The following is a 16,980-nucleotide window of genomic DNA, read 5'->3' on the forward strand; positions in this document are numbered from 1 at the left end:
GATAACATCTCACACCAGTCAGAATGGCTATTATTAAAAAGTTAAAAAAAAAACAAAAAAAAAAAACAAGAAACAGATACTGGCAAGATTGCAATGAAAAGGGAACCCTTACACACTGTTGGTGGGAGCGTAAATTAATTCAACCATTATGGAAAGCAGTATGGCGATTCCTCAAAGAGCTAAAAGCAAAACTACCATTTAACCCAGCAATCCCATTACTGGGTATATACCCACAGAAATATAGAGCATTCTACCATAAAGACACATGCACATGAATGTTCACTGCAGCACTGTTCACAATAACAAAGACATGGACTTAATCTAAATGCCCATCAATGACAGACTGAATAAAGAAAATGTGGAACATATACACCATGGAATATTATGCAGGCATTAAAAAGAACAAGAGCATGTCTTTTGCAGGAACATGGATGGAGGTGGAGGCTATCATTCTTAGGAAACTAATACAGGAACAGAAAACCAAATACCACATATTCTCACTTATAGGTCTGAGCTAAATGATAAGAACTAATGAACACAAAGAGGGAAACAACAGACATGGGTCTACTTGAAGGTAGAGGGTGGGAGGAGGGAGAGGAGCAGAAAAGATAACTATTGGGTACTGTGCTTAATACTTGTGTAATGTTATAATATGTACAAGAAACCCATGTGACATGTGTTTATCTATGTAACAAAACTTCACATGTACCCCAAAACCAAAAATAATAATTAAAAAAAATAAAAGTATTGTTATAACTAAATAGAAATGTTAGTAATATCACAAAAACATATGATGAAGCACTAGACACAGTCTCACTGAAGTCAGAGACAAAAGATATATTATCTCTACTATTATTTATTATGGTTCTGGAAGTCTTAGCCAAGGCAAGTAAATAAGAGGAAGAAATTGAATCAGTAAACTGCATAGGACAGTTTATTATTGTTTTCAGATCATAAACCTGTATACCTGGATAATTGAAGAGAATCAGTTGAAAAGCTATGGAAAGGATAAGAATAATAAAACAATAAAACAAAGGAAACAATATTTAGAAAAAAACTCAAAAAGCAATGCTCAGGACCTAATAATAATTAAGAAATATTTTTTGAGCATTTACTATTGCCAAACATGGTTTAAGTGCTTTGAATGGAACTTTAAATTCTTTTAATTCATTTCATTCTTATTACCACTCTCTGAGGCAGGTGCTATTGTTGTTTCTATTTTGTTTGTGAGAAAATGGAGGTACAAAGTGTTCATGCAACTTACTCAAGGTCTCATAAACGTGAGTCTATGCTCTTAATCAGTATAATATACTTCTTCCTGTACAATCTAAATTTCACTAAGGAGCATTTTTATAACTTGGGAGAAAACCTTCTGCCATAAAACCATAGTTGCTCTTGGGTAAGAAGATTCAATATTTTGAAGACACCAATTCTCCCTATCTAATTAATCAATTCAGTGCAATCTCAATCATAATATATGTACATTTTTTAAAGCTAGGTACACATTCTTATATTGCCAGAAACATTAAAGAAAAGAATAAGTAATAAAGTAATGAGGGAGGAATGTTATATATATATATTAGTATATATACACACTAATATATATTAGTATAATTAGTATATATACTAATATATATTAGTATATATAAACAAATATATATACTAATTTAAATAATTATGTGTTGACACCTGAGTAAACAGATACATTATTCAACCAATGTGAAGAGCCTAGAAACTCACATATAAATAAAAATTTAATTTATGGGATAGCTGATATTTTAGATCAGTGGAAAAATATATTCCATAAATTGTGTTAGGACGAATAAACTATATCCTTACTTCACTGTTTGAACCCAAATAATTTCTAAATGGACTGAAGATGTAAAAGTAAAAAATGAAGGCTATAAAAGTACTAGAAGAAAAGTGAGAAAAGTTTTTAAAAATGTAATTTTATCGTGTGTGTGTGTAGGCAGGGGAGGGAGCTGTCTTAGCAAATGTAAAACCTAAAAACCACGAAAGAAGATTGATAAATGTGTTTACATATATGTGTAAAAATAAAATAAAAAGACACATTTCAAGTAGAAAACATTTGGAAATATATGATAGAAAGACAGCTCATTTCCTTAATCTATCAAGAAATTTTCAAACCAATAAGAAAAAAGCCAACAACTTAAATTGCAACATGGATAAAGGAAAAATACTTCTATCATATAATCATTTTGTATTTTAAAATTATATACATGTAAAACTTTTGAACAAAAAAGTAGAACATAATTATCCTGTGATAAACCACCTCTATATATATCTTCTCTGATCTTTTTTATGATTTTATTTTTCACAAAAAATGAATTATATTTTATGATAATCCATTTTGTGATCTAACATCATAAACATCTTTGAACGTCATAAAATTTTCTTCTATGACATAATTGATGACAAAACGATGTTTCATGTTGTATATATTTATTCCTAGTTTTTTTTATTACTGTGAATATTCTCTAAGTAAAATCTTTGTGTCTATCCTAATTTTTTTATCAAATAAACTCCCTGAAACAGAATTGCTACATTTAAAGGGTATATGCATTGTAAAGTCTTTCACTAATGCCTTTGGACATTCCTAGGTTGTTCTAATTTACACATTCTCAAACAGTATTTGGGAGTGGCTCTTTCATTGAATTCTTGTCAATATTGGGTGTTACATACTAGGAAATTTTGACTAATTAGACCACTCGAAAGATAGTACTATTATTATTTTAATATTACATAAATGATTATAATTGAGATTGAATTTTAATATATATGCATATTGGGTTTTTTTTCTTTTGTTAGTTTAGGCATCTATTTAGAAGAAATTAATGCTGTGCCTGTTTGACTAAAATAACTATCTGGACTGATCATTTTGCTTTCCATAATCATTAAGTAGATAGCCTTGCAATCAGTTTAACAACAGTGCCACAAATAGTATCTTGACTAATCTCTTAAATAGCTGCTTTTGTCGGGAACCTATATATGCAGATTCACCAAGCAGTCATATAAGAAGGAAAGCCTGATGAATTATCACAAAATTTAGATGGTTCTCCAGTGTTCATGCAGACCGTAGAGTTTTCACAATTGCTTCCTCTACTTTTTTTCTTATAATTTCTTTACATAATAAACCCGATAATTAGAACTCTCCCTTCAACCGGATTGGTTTCATTTCCAACAGTCAAGGGAAGACACAAACAGCTCGGTGTTACATTGTCAATTAAACCAAGGTGGAGGAGGGGGAGGGTGGGCACAGTGATAAATGAGCAGTCATTTCAATGTTTTCTTTCCAGGCGAAATCAGAGCCAGATTACACTTTATCTCACCCTGACTTTTAGCAAGATAGATAGCCACGCAAAATTTTCAGGTTCAAATAGTCTCCATCAAAAGGGCTAAAACCCTCATCTTCTGGCCACATTGAACTTTCATCTTTTTAACTCAAGGGATCTGATTCCTTTTACTGAATAAGAAAGAATTTTATTCAATTTATTCTCCCAGTCTTAGGTCTTTAACCAAAATAAAGGCAAACAATTAAACAAATTAACCTCACTGCTTCATGCACAGCTTTTTAGATATTGTCCTATCTAAAAAGTGCTGTTTAAGATCCTGAAAGCAAAGTGATTAGGTTTACTTGTTATCAACAGGGGAGTTCTTGTTCAGAACGACGAATTTTAGATATCTAAGGCTGCATATTCTGATAAAACAGCGTTGGCCTTAAAGCTGAGGCAGCAATAAATTACATTAAAAGTAATAGACTTCCGGAAAAATAATTCCTTTTGATTGCATTGCAGTTAGAAATTTACCTATTTATGTTTGTGTGTAGATATTTAATACAAATATCTTTGTTTTTGAAGGATTTTAATGTAGCACCTAATATACTAACAACAGAAATAAAGTTCAGAAATACAGAACGAATGAATTTGGCAGTGGTTTGTTCTTTTCACATTAGGAGCAAGGCTTGCAGGGTTTTGGAGCGGATCTGCTGCAGAGTCACTGACACCAAGGGTTATCTGCTGTTAGGAACCAGTATATTTTAGTTACCTTTAATATTAAGTGGAATTAAATTTCACGTTGAAATCACTTGTCAGCGCAAAAAAAAAAAAAAAAAAAAAAAAAAAAAGACTTCTAAACCACCTCTCAGATCTATGACCCGGATGCTGCCAGACCAAATGCCTTTTATCCAGGTGAACCCTTCGCGGGTACTGGGTCACCTGCAGGGTAACTGGGCAGGAGCTCAGATTTGGTGACCGTCCCAGAAGCTGGGGAGAAGGTGCCGACGGAGAGTTAGCGGAAATCTCCCTTGGAGGCCTGGAGGCAGCAGTCCGAACCCTTCAAGCCCCTCAAGCCGTAGGGGGCACCCTGGCTGGCTGGGGCCGGCAGCGCTGCAGCCGCGCGTCCGCAGGTGAAGATGCGCTCCCGCGGGGCATGCACGCCCCCTGGGGTCAGCAGCAGGTGGGAGGATCCTACCTTCCGCCCCAGCACCGCCTGAGGTCAGAGGGACTGTCCTCTCTTGCACTGCCCAATTTATCAAGGTCCCGTATCGAATAAATAGCTGTCTCCCCAGACCTTTATAGTGACTAATCCAAATAAATCGCAGTCACTTTTACTGTGCGTTTCAGAGGGCAGCCTGGCTTTAATGGCTCTGCCTCCTAGACCTCCGGGGAAGACTCGCCGCGGCCTCTCCGCGATCCTCAGCTCCCCTGTCTGGCCTCAGAGCCTCAGCCTCCCCTCCGGGTTTCGTGGGGTCACTGGGAGCGGTCGCAGCCCATCACCTGCACGCTGGCACTATCTGCTGACTGGAGTTGCCCTCTGGGGTCCCCAAGGTTAAAAGCGAGGGTAAAGCCTCCCATCTTCCATGTGAGCCTGCCTAACATGGGCTCTCCTCTGAGATCTTGTTTACTCCCTACCTTTCCACCCTCTTCCCCCTGCTCCTCTAAACCTCAGAAATTCGAATTATCTTCCACATTCCACTTAAACCCCTTCGGCCAATCAATCCGGATGTTACCGATTTCCTCTGGGATCTTTGAAGCTTTGATCCGCAGGTTTACAGCTCCATCTTACGCACTCCCATCTTTCCCCTCTGGGATCCCTCTAGCTGCCTGCTCAAAATACCTGCTGGCGCCAGAGGAAATTCACATGTAACAGATACCCAGCGGGTGTGAAACCAGCACTCTGCTTCCAGGGTCGTTTTCCTCCTCACCTTCCCCATCAAATTGTCGATTAGTGAGTGCTAACACTAGGCATTATTGTGAATCATGAGTGCGGGGCTGGAAGATATGGAACCGCTTTAATAGAGCCGATGATTGCTAACTTACACGTGGCATCAAGCACTCCTCCCTCCCCTACTCGGGGCAACCCTGGGTGCCCGACGTCTGTAAAATTAATATGAGCCCCAGGATTGGTCCGCAGGTAGCTTTTGTAAAGTGGTCCAGAATGACTTCAAGCAAACTTCAAGATATCTAAAGTAAAAGATAATTATCTTTTAATTAGAAGCAGTTTTGCTTCTAAAACTGTTACTGAAGTAGAAAAAAAAATCAGAAGAAAGCAGCAAATCTCAATCATTTTATTTTGGTGAAAATAAACTACTAGGAAGATATTACTTCTCGTAGATGAACTACTACTAGATGTTACTAGGTAACATCAATTTTGCAATGAATTTATTCCAGATGTCTTTTACATTTCATATATAAGGTAAATTATCCATGAAAATAACCACATTATATGAATGCAGATGGCCAGGATGTTGAAACAAATGAAATTGGCTTCAGAGAGAAACAGTAAATAAAAGGGAGACACACTTTCCCTCCCTAAACATTTGCAAGAGTGTCAAGGAGGTTTTATTTGAACCAATAACCTTATTATAATATTTCTTTTCAAAAAAGCAAAAACTGGTGGTCCATTAATAAAATTGTTTTTACTGTTGTATTTTTCTCATTCAATTTATTATTTAATATCTGATCTTTTTCAAATTTTACACTTTACAAATCATTTGGCATACATGTGATTATCATCAAAACTGTTGAACTTTATAAAATACTAAAAAAAAGTATGTGTTGTGTTTATATTCCTAACATTTGAATTTCTTGGGGAGATAGTGGATAATCCCCAGTGATTTTATTTGAACATCTCACCTGACAATTGTCTTTCAGAGGAGGTGTGGCTCTGGAGTTGTTTCTGCCTGGCTCTGTCTTTGTGCTGCTGAGCAGAGTTCTTGGCTCTCAGTAGAAGCTCACAGAATTCCTTTTGATGGATGGCGAGGGGTGATGGCCTATGCAAAGGTCTCTACTTCCAACTTCCCTGTCTGCTATGGCAGCTTCAGATTAGCTCAGTGGGTGTGGGGTGGAATTTTCAGTCAAGATGCATAATGCCTCATGGTTTACTTTCTACTGTAGCACCACTCTTACGGTTAAGAACTTATGGAACACTGTTGAGCAGTTGCCTCATTATCGATTTTGGAGATCTTAGCCTATTTGTTATTTAGAGATGGATTTTAAACAGTGATAAAGATAAGGTACAGATCTACACCGAGAATTAGTAAGATCTTCCTTTGGAAAAAGATCTACCACATTTCAGAGATTTGGAACTGTTAGTGGAGCCAAGAATGACATATAATTTTTGTTACTTGAGGTCTTTCTCATTTATCCAGTTTTCCAGTTTACTTTTCTGCCAAACAGAAATGGCAGAAAACATCAGCATATGAAAATTTTAACTAGAAGACAATATTGTCTAGGTTCTGGGTAAGCTAGAATGATTTTAAGGAGAATACCAGGGAGAGCATAAGAAATGTTTTACAAATTACATTTAGATGTCAGTGTTACAATGGTTGTTTCTTGAACATTTTAGAGAACATGAGGGATTAGGATTATCAAATTAGATTTCTAAGTTGTCCATCATAGATTTTTTATTTGTTTGTTTGTTTGAGACAGGGTCTCGCTCTGTCACCCAGACTAAAGTGCAGCAGTGCAATCATAGCTCACTGCAGCCTCAACTTCCTGGCCTCAAGGATTCTCCCACCTTAGTCTTCCCAGGTGCACGCTACCATGCTTGGCTAATTTTTGTATTTTTAGAAAAGATAGGATTTCACCATGTTGCCTAGGCTGGTCTTGAAGTCCTGGGCTCATGTAATCCACCTGCCTCGACCTCCCAAAGTGCTGGGATTACAGGCATGAGCCATCAAGCCCGCATATGGAATTTATTTGATGGTTAAATTGTGCAAGGTCAGTTAAACTGATTGGATTTTCTCACTCCAGAGTTTGGTAGGTGGCAGAGCATAACACTGTGGCTTGAGATATTAACTTATCCTAAAAATAAGTCATTTTTGATAACACCTAAGGTAAAATTATTAGCTTCAGGTTAATAAAGCATGAAAACAAAGTTTCATTTTGTTAAAGTTGAGGTAAGTTATTATAACATTAGAACAGACCAAAAAAACAACAAATGAATGGAGAATAAAATATTAAGATCAAAACAGTAATTTAATGCCAATTGTGATAATTGTATCACTTTTGATTATCTTCTTTTGAAAGTAAAATTTACAAAAGTCTATTGTACTTTTAACTGTCTCAGTATTTTTTTTAAAGGGAGAGATTAAGAAAAGCCTTAAAAACAGTTTAGAAATACAGGAATTACATTATCAAAAAAGTACAGCCAACAGTAGTTTTCTAGTGAATTCGAATTGTGAAGGAAATTAAGTAGGTAACGGAGCCTCCAAATAACAAATCTAATCTCAGATAATTATTCAAACCTCTTCTCCACGTTTTCACCAGAAACCTCTTGCTCATTGGCAGTCACTCCTATTCTCCTCTCCCAACCCCAGCCCTATGCAGCAACTAATCTATTTTGTCTTTATAGATTTGCCTACTTCAGAATTTCATACAAATTGAATAATACAATTTGTGGTCCTTGATGGCTGGCTTCTTTCACTTAGCATATGTTTTTGAAGTTCATCCATGTTGTAGCATGTATCAGTAATTTATCCTTTTTAATGGCTGAATAATATTCCATTGAATGGATGCACCACATTTTGTTTATTCATGCCTCAGTTGGTGGGCATTTTGGTTGTTTCCATTTTTTGACTATTATCAATGATGCTGCTGTGAACATTCATGTCCAAGTTTTTATGTTCTCTGCCTTAATTGTGTAGATAGCGCCAAGCCTGACTTGGTCTGTATGTCCATGTGATATTATGGAAATTTGCTCCCTACCTTGAAGAAGTAGAATTCTAACCCAAGTTTTTCCTGTTCATTTACCAGGTTGAGAGTTGTTTTCTCTGATACATGCATGTGATTTATCTCTAAGAAGTACCATAGGAATGAAGAGTTGTCTATTCATTTGAACCAGTTGGAAACAAGGGATCTAGAAAACAGAAGAATATTTGTTTTGTTTGCATCTAGGCAAATTAATATAATTAACCAAATTAAGTGACTTTCAAGTGTTAGGAACTAACTATATTTGCTTATGGACTTTCCATCTGGTACAATTTGGATGATTATTTTTTATTCTGCTAATCCCCAATTCTTTTTTCTTTTTTTTTTTTTTTGAGACGGAGTCTCGCTCAGTTGAGCCCAGGCTGGAGTGCAGTGGCGCGATCTTGGCTCACTACAATCTCCGCCTCCTGGGTTTATCTCCTGCCTCAGCCTCCTGAGTAGCTGGGACTACAGGCGTCCACCACCAAGCACGGCAAAATTTTGGTATTTTTAGTAGAGACGGGGTTTCACCACGTTAGCCAGGATGGCCTGGATCTCCTGACCTCGTGATCCGCCCGCCTCGGCCTCCCAAAGTTCTGGGATTACAGGTGTGATACACTGTGCTCAGCCTCCCATAGTTCTGGGATTACAGGTGTGATACACTGTGCTCGGCCTCCCAAAGTTCTGGGATTACAGGTGTGATACACTGTGCTCGGCCTACTAATACCCATTCCTTGAATGCTTGCTATTGTACTTCCTATGCAGAAGGCCCCCGATTTACAATGGTTTAACTTAACAATTTTTCAATTTTACAATGGTGTGAAAGCAATATACATTCGGTAGAAACCACACTTTGAATTTCAAATTTTGATCTCTTCCTGGCCTAGGGATATGTACGATACCCTCTTCTGGTGCTGGGCAGTGCAGCTCCCAGGTAGCCACACTATCCCAATAGTAAACAACAGATACTACACAGTGCACTGTAGTCAATAAATTACATAAGATATTCAACACTGTATTACAAAATAGGCTTTGCATTAGATAATTTTGCCCAACTGTAGGCTAATGTCAGTGTTCTGAGCACACTTAAGGTAGACTAGGCTAAACTATACTGTTTGGTATATTAGGTGTTTTAAGTGCATTTTCAACTTATGATCGTTTCAGCTTACAATGGGTTCATCAGGAGGTAACTCCCATCGTAAGTCAAGGAGCATCTATATTCCCATAGACTATGCATCTTACACTTTATGTAATATTCTATTCCATTTGGTAAGCATAGCTTCTTTAACCTTTTTTTGGTTTGATCCTATCTAGGAATATTTGATTTCTATGGCAGCAGGCTTATTTGTTTTTGTTTGTGTGTGTGTGTGTGTGTGTGTGTGTGTGTGTGTGTGTTGAGGAGGTTTAACAGAATACTTCTGGTATTCTGTCTTGCAATGGTGATGAATCTGGCTCCACCATGTATTTTAAAACAACGTTTCCAAAGTAGAACTCCAGGGACATAACATGGTATGATATTGGATTGTATGAATGGCTATTAGCACTTCTACATGTTCTCTGTATAAAGGGGTTATACATTCATTCAACAGATATTTATTGATTTCCAACTATAGCTATTAAAATCTCTCTGCTTTAGGATATTATAAAAGTGTTATTTATTATACAGATTCACCTAGCACCTCTTAGACTATCTGAGACCTTTTCGGAACTCAAAAGTTACATGGAACATGATCTGTAGCGCACAGCAGTTTGCTGTCTTTGAAATAACAAATGTAACTCCAACTGAATTAAGGTTTACATTGCACAGAGTGAATTATAGAGCTAGTGGTTATTACTATATAGTTAATACACATTAATAATTGCAGATAATTCAGAAAACTTACTTTGGTGGTATCAGCAACGCTTTTGCAAAAATCTCAATGTATATGTTTTTTTTGTTTAGTTTTGTTTGATTTTTGATTTTTTTTTGAGACGAGTCTCACTCTGTCACCTAGTCTGGAGTGCAGTGACGTGATCTCAGCTCACTGCAACTTCTGCCTCTTTGGTTCAAGTGATTCTTCTGCTTCAGCCTCCAGAGAGCTGGGACTACAGGCGTGTGTCACTACACCCAACTAATTTTTGTATTTTTAGTAGAGATGGGGTTTTGCCATGTTGGCCAGGCTGGTCTTGAACCCCTGACCTCAGGTGATCTGCCTGCCTCGGCCTCCCAAAGTGCTGGGATTACAGGCGTGAGCCACTGTGCTTGGCCAAAAATCTCAACATATATAATGTTTCAAATGAAATAAAGTAGATCTCTTTCAATTAGCAAGAAAGAATCTTAGATTCTAGTTATTCAGGCAACTATGGCATCAAGGTTAAAATAATAACCCCTGAAAAAGATGTCATTGACTCTTTTATAATCTCAGCAGTCCAGATCCAGTATTATATTTTGTTTGAAAGAGAACATGGGCTTTCCTGGACTGTGTAAGCTGTAGAGTTAATGCAATGAGATTCAACAGGATTTTAGAGCTTTCCAATTCCCTTTCTCTCATGTGTGATCTTGATTAAATGCATCTGTGTTCTAAACCTTGATGCAAGCTAATCCCTTACCTTGAAGTCCCTTTTTAAAAACCTGTATAGGCAAGAAGCGTGTTTTGGAATTGGGTACAGCTAGTTGTCTGAGAACAGAATTTTAAATATGGTAGCATGGTTCTTGTGGTATGGAGTTCAGGTGAGGATACTTCACTCAGTTGATATCTTATTGGCTAAAGCTTTTTACTGTTTTGTCCTGACTAGCACTTCAAAAGATACTCTACACAGCAAACATTCCCTTGAGTGTTGGAAGGCTTGGTTCCAAGTGTGCTTCTACATGGAATCAAGGATATTTGGGTGTTGAATACTGTAGGAAGGTGCTTTGGTGCAATGAAGAATGTCGGAACTGTTTGACAAGGTACTTGGGCACACCAGACATAAGCTTCTTCATTGCACAACTATTCTCTCGTAATTTTCTTTGCAAGAAAAGAGACCTGACTTCCTTTCATGAATATAAATAAACTTAATATTTCTTATAGCTGTGTATATTTATCTTCTTAATGACACAGAAATTTATAACATAAATATGTTACTTACATATCACAGGACAAGTAGCAATTTATAACATAAATATGTTATTTACATATCACAGGACAAGTAGCATCTTGACACACTGTCCTCAGAATAGAATACAGTAATTAATGTTTGTGTGTGTGTGTGTGTGTGAAACCAAACACTTTTTTTTTTTTTTTTTTTTGAGATGGAATCTCGCTCTGTCGCCCAGGCTGGAGCGCATGGCTCAATCACTGCAAGCTCTGCCTCCCGGGTGCATCCCATTCTCCTGCCTCAGCCTCTTGAGTACCTGGGACTACAGGTGCCTGCCACCATGCCTGGCTAATTTTTTATATTTTCAGTAGAGATGGGGTTCCACTGTGTTAGCCAGGATGGTCTCGATCTCCTGACCTCGTGATCCACCCGCCTCGGCCTCCCAAAGTGCTGGGATTACAGGCGTGAGCTACCAGTGCCCGGCCTAACAAACACTTCTTTAATAATGACTTTTGAAAAAAAATGATGAAAAGTTATAAATGAACCATCAGTGTTCAAATGAGGTTTCTGTGATTTTTATAAAGGCATAGCATCTTACAAATACTATAAATTAGTTGGTGGATATTTAATATGATAGAAACTATTCCATCTGAATTTTCTAGGGAGGTCAAAGTTAGTTTGGTATTGTGACTCTTTTAAGCCAAATTAATTGGGTTATGTTTTCTTTTCTTTTTTCTTTCAACTTTTATTTTAGGTTCAGGGGATACATGTGCAGATTTATTACATGGGCAAATTTCATGTCACTGGGATTTGTTGCATAAATGATTTTGTCACCCAGATAGTGAGCACAGTACCCAAAAGGTAGTTTTTTGAACTTCTCCCTCCTCCCCCACTCCACCTTCAAGTTGGCCCCAGTGTTTATTGTTTCCCTGTTTGCACTCAATGTTTACCCCCCATTTATAAGTGAGAACGTGTGGTATTTGGTTATTTGTTCCTGCATTAATTCACTTAGGATAATGGCCTCCAGCTGTGTCCGTGTTGCTGCAAAGGTCATTTCATTCTTTGTTATGGCTGCATAGTATTCCATGGTGTATATGTGCCACCTTTTCTTTAGCTAGTCCACCATTGATGGGCATCTAGATTGATTCCATGTCTTTGCTATTATGAATAATGTTGTGATGAACATACATGTGCATATGTCTTTTTAAACTACAGATATTTTGACATTAGTAGCATGCAAATCACTTTCTAAAACCATTATATAGACTGTCTAATAGTTTCCAGTTAAACTTAAAAGACACAAAGATAAGTGAATAAATAAGAGAATGAATGATGGAATAAATATACTATAAAATCCAGATATCTGCTTTCTTTGTAGGAGGGAAGAACAAATTTATCACGGACTTTTGAATCTAATTCAGAAATTTGCATTCTATCATCTTCTCTCTTGAATCCTTGCACTATGAGAATACAAGTTACTATTATTACTACCTGGACAGTTAAACAGTTTGGGCTATTTTACTACACAGGCTTTCAAGGCTTATATTCTAGGGAAGAGAGAATGAATATTTGGAAGGTAAGCATGTATCTCATTGGAAATTTAAAATGTTTTAGTTTAATTCTTTTGTAGAATCTGTGTTAATGGGTGGGGGCTGGATCTTGATGAAAATACAGAGGACAAAGGAACTGTGGTAAACATTGATCTTCCCACTTTAGGAACCCGAGCTCTATTATTGTCTAACACCGTGAGTGCCCTGTAAATGTCCAATGATTGCTTGAATAATTACTATGTGTTCAGATATACAACTCTGTGCTTTTGTGTGTGTGCACATGTGTGTGAAAAAAGAAGGAGATTTAAAAGAACTTGAACTTGCCACTCTGTAGTAACTAACAAAATTAGGTACATAGCGCTCAAAATAAAATTTCATATTTAGGATTGTTAGAAGAATAAACAGAGAAAATTATTAAATTTTAAATTTTGTAATAGGAGACAGAATAAACTCAGTTTTCACTATAGTACAGTATTTTTTTAGCAGCAATCCTTACAAAATACAACTGAAAATCAATTACATAATTTTTCCTTCAAGGAAAGGACTCTGGTTTCTATTACTCCTGTGTTTTTAATGTCTGTGTGTATTTAAAAGATGAGTTAGGAGATCAATAGACAAGTCCTTGGAACATTAAAAACTATTATCCTAATTTCCTTCTTTTAAAAATATGTATATTTAATCTATTTTGGAACAATCTGAAAATTCAGGAAGCATAAAGTAACAGATAATTATAACCATGACTCAATTCTAATTAAATCTCATAATACGACTATCTTTCTTTTTTTAATGGTTGCCTATTCAATTGCTAAGTAATTAACACCTTCTATGTATTACACATGCAACAGAAAGATTACAGAATCTCATTGTGCAAAATTGGTGTAAATGAATGTCTCTTAAGGCTTCTGTCATTTTGCATGGATAAACAGAAATAATAACAAGTATAACAAATACACCAACATTTGCTTCTTTTATTTTGAAATTAAGGGAAATACGTCCAGCCGGTGGTAAGAGCTACACATGATTTTATTTCAGAGGAAATGGACCTTTGAAGAATTATCTGTGTTCCTTTTGGTTGTAAAACTTTCAAAATATGTACTAAAACAAGAAATAATAAATTATTGTTGTATACAACTCTTTTTTTCCCAGGAAAGAACAGTGGAAAACTGAGAAATTATTTATTCAGTCCAATTGAATCACTCTTATGAAATAAAAAATACCGCCCTAAGAAACTGTGACTTCTTTTATTTCAGATAACCCAAACCTGTCAGGGTAAGCCCAATCTACACCATCACTTAAAGCTGACAGGAAAATAAATGTATACTATAACTTTTAGTTTAAAATAAATACCACTATGCATGTTTTTATAAATTATTCAAGTCAATTAAAAAATTATGTAGCATTCAATATTAACTGAACAATTCAGAATAGCAGGTTTTTGTAATTAATATTTGCACAAACTTCTAATAATTATTAAAATGGCCTTTATTTGTTTTTTCTTGCCACTGACCTATAGGATATAGTAAAAGAAGACAGATCAGTCTCTCTCCTGATAAGAGTCACTAAGAGGAACATCTGTAACAACTAGGTTGTGAGGAATTTCTTTTTTAAATGTACATAAAAATATGTTAATGTACACTGCCTTGGGTAGATGAGATGTGTTATTTCTTTAATAAGTTTGAAAACATTTACAGAAAAACAGTTAACACAGGTACTTGTTTCTTTATTTTTTATAAAGGAATTAGTAAAAATGGAAGTTCCAGAAAATGCTAATTTCTTAGAATAAGATCTGTTTAAATTTTTCCAGTGCATAACAAAACACTTAAAACATTTTTTAAAACATTAAATTTAACATACTATGTTTTAGAAACTATATGAAAGCAACCTGGATTTAGAGGGTTTAGACCAAGGCTTTGAAGTATCTTAAATCTCCTTGAGACCTAAAAGACTTGTTTACAACTAACAGTTGCTTTGTAAAAACAACATTATGAGATGTTTGAAAATTTTCTTGTTAAATTTTTATAAGAATATTTTGGTTGGGGAAGGAAGCATCTGTATCGCAAGATGATTTTTATTATTGATTTATTTAATCTCAGGAATGGAGAACAGGATGCCTTGCAGGGAAGTTTATCTGTGGCTTGTAAACATGAAGCGACTGAAAATATGGCAAGTTCTATCATCTTTGGATGGGCCTAATAATTTCTCATTATGAGTATAAGACTAGTGATATGACATCTTTAGTAGATTTTTGTGTCTTTTTTCTGTAAGACTACTGGAATTTAATCCTGGTTCACCCAAGTTTGAGAGTACACTGTGAGACTATTGAACAGATCAAAGCCACTAACAAGTAATTTTCTCCCAAGTTTTGCTTTTAAAGTGATCAGAATTTATTTAAAACAGATTGACATAAGAAACTTACTTGGAAATAAAGTCTGCATTAGTATTTGGAACTATTGATAGGGGAGAATTTTTTTCTAAGAAAAACCTTTCACTGTCTTGCTGTATAATAGAAGAGCATTTTTCACATTTGCTCTGTGCCTCACTCACTCTTGGCTATGTACTTTTGTAACATTGTCAGACTTTGCAAGAGAAGGTCAAGAAATAGAGGGAGATTCGACAAAGATACCACATTCGAAAATGCCAAGTTTTTATTTCTCTACTATGAATTGGTCTTCTAGTCATTTATTTCACTAATTAAGTCCTCCAGGAAAACGTGAACTTAAATTTGTACCACTGTTGAATCCTAAAGCAATAAAACAGTTAGGTTTTAATTAAGAGATTTAGTAGACGGTTCAATATACTTTGCATTTTACTTCTATATTGCATTTTAGTATATATTAATACTAATAAATTTAATAAACATAAATATATTTAATATTAATATATATCTAAATCTATTTAATGTATATTAATATATTATCTAAATATATAAATACAGATGAAGTGTACTTATTTTTTCTCTTTTCGATCACATATGCAGTCTAGAATTTTCAGAATTGGTTGCAGTGACCCCAACAGTTTTCCTCCTATTTTCTCTAGATTCATTATTCAGACTATTAACAACTTATAGTCTCCAATACTTTGTCCTTACATCTCAATAACAAATGTATTTTGGTCTATTTTTTTCTTCAGATTTTGAGGGCTTTATTATTACAGGGTAATAGTCCTAGATTTCTTAGTATTTTGGAAATTCTATCATTAAATTACTGAGTGATTTGGGGAAAGCTGTTTTTTTGGGAAGAATTGCTTTGCACTTGGTGTTTAGTTTTATGTTTTTAATCCTAAACTCTATACTATTGACAAAGTGGACATATTTGTGTTTATGTTGAAAAAAATGATTTGAGATTAATCTTTTTCCTTTTTAAACGATCTTGCTCTGTCCCAGGCTGGAATGCAGTGGCACGATCTTGGCTCACTGCAACCTTTGCCTCCCTGGTTCAAGGGATTCTTCTGCCTCAGTCTCCTGAGGCAGAAGTAACTGGGATTGTAGGTGTGTGCCACCATGCCTGGCTAATTTTTTGTATTTTTAGTAGAGACAAAGTTTCACCATGTTGGCCAGGCTGGTCTCAAACTCCTGACTTCAAGGTGATCCATCTGCCTCAGCCTCCCATAGTGTTGGGATTATAGGCGTTAGCCACTGTGCCCAGCCCGAATTGAAATTAATCTTATAAGAATTATATTTCTACTTCTCTAAAGAATCAGTGTTTATTGAGTAAATATATTCATTAAAAAGGGCAGGCTATAAAAAATGCATTAGATATGATGTCATTTTTCTAAAAACAATATACACATAGGAAAAGATTTAAAAGGATTTACGTCAAGGTACTTGGTGGGTTTTAAGGAGATTTCCCTTTGTATATCTGTATTTAGTAATTTTTCTACAGTGAATCTTAATTGATTTTATAAGTACAATAAATTTTAAAAATCATTCATGTTTTGGAATTGAGTATAGAAAGCTAGCCACACTGGATCTTGATAGATTGAGGTACACTTTATACTTTGTCAGCAGTTAGGTCAGAAGTCACATCCTCATCTGAGAGCTGAAATTGGGTGTGGGGAGGATGATTATAACTCAAGAATTGTTGAGTGCTCACCTTGTAAAGAACTCCAGAGCTGCTGTTAGGGCAGTCTTCTCCTCCATCCTGCGGATGAAGTCACTGAAGCCC

General features: G+C 35.7%; 1 long non-coding RNA gene across 1 annotated transcript in view; it reads right to left on the reverse strand.

Annotated features, from left to right (window-relative positions):
* Positions 1-5,573: 5,573 nt before the first annotated feature.
* LOC104678244 overlaps positions 5,574-16,980 on the reverse strand; it is a 39,962-nt gene continuing 28,555 nt past the window's right edge. The window contains exons 3-4 of the long non-coding RNA XR_004056655.1: positions 5,656-8,379; positions 5,574-5,623 (exon numbers count right to left, since the gene is read on the reverse strand). This is a non-coding gene — a long non-coding RNA (uncharacterized LOC104678244). The remainder of the gene's footprint in view (positions 5,624-5,655; positions 8,380-16,980) is intronic.

The sequence above is a fragment of the Rhinopithecus roxellana genome, chromosome 4, assembly GCF_007565055.1.
Source record: "Rhinopithecus roxellana isolate Shanxi Qingling chromosome 4, ASM756505v1, whole genome shotgun sequence".
Taxonomy (NCBI): domain Eukaryota; kingdom Metazoa; phylum Chordata; class Mammalia; order Primates; family Cercopithecidae; genus Rhinopithecus; species Rhinopithecus roxellana.